General features: G+C 55.5%; 1 protein-coding gene across 1 annotated transcript in view; it reads right to left on the reverse strand.

Moving 5' to 3' along the window:
- Nucleotides 1-638, reverse strand: part of SCX (scleraxis bHLH transcription factor) — a gene marked incomplete at its 5' end in the record, with an annotated part of 7,296 nt that overhangs the window by 669 nt on the left and 5,989 nt on the right. The window lies entirely within an intron of this gene.

Genomic DNA, 638 nt, shown 5'->3' on the forward strand with positions numbered 1-638 from the left:
GTCTCATCCTCCTGATGGTGTCACGCCGCCGTCTCATCCTCCTGATGGTGTCACGCCGCCGTCTCATCCTCCTGATGGTGTCACGCCGCCGTCTCCTCCTCTGATGGTGTCACGCCGCCGTCTCATCCTCCTGATGGTGTCACGCCGCCGTCTCATCCTCCTGATGGTGTCACGCCGCTGTCTGGTAGGGGCACCGTGTCCCCGGTTGTGCAGTGTTCGCTCTCTCCGGGGGCCCGTCCACGTCGTCACCGGCGGCTTGGTCTTGGCCCTGGATGAGGGTGCCGGGGCTGCTGTCTGACACACTAAATCCGCACATTCCTCGGCGGGATGTTTACGCGACGCTTCTGGTATTTCGCTATTTCCACTCCTCGCTCTGCAGAAGAAACTTCTCTTTTTTTTTTTTTTTACAATCTACTTTAAAAATGGAAAATTTTGGGCAAAGTCTCCGCCTGTCCTCCACAAAGCGGTTTTGTCTGAGTGCGGCGGACGAGCGCCGCGTCCAGCATCCCTCCTGAGGCTCCCGCGGACCGAGGACTGCCAGACGTTATTTCCATTTTATGAGGTTTTTTTTGGGGCTTCTAAAGTAAATATATAAAAAGGCAAAAATTAGAACAGCGAGCGGAGAAAAGACGCCGCCT

Source organism: Nanorana parkeri, unplaced genomic scaffold (genome assembly GCF_000935625.1).
Source record: "Nanorana parkeri isolate BGI_ZX_2015 unplaced genomic scaffold, ASM93562v1 scaffold4410, whole genome shotgun sequence".
Lineage (NCBI taxonomy): Eukaryota > Metazoa > Chordata > Amphibia > Anura > Dicroglossidae > Nanorana > Nanorana parkeri.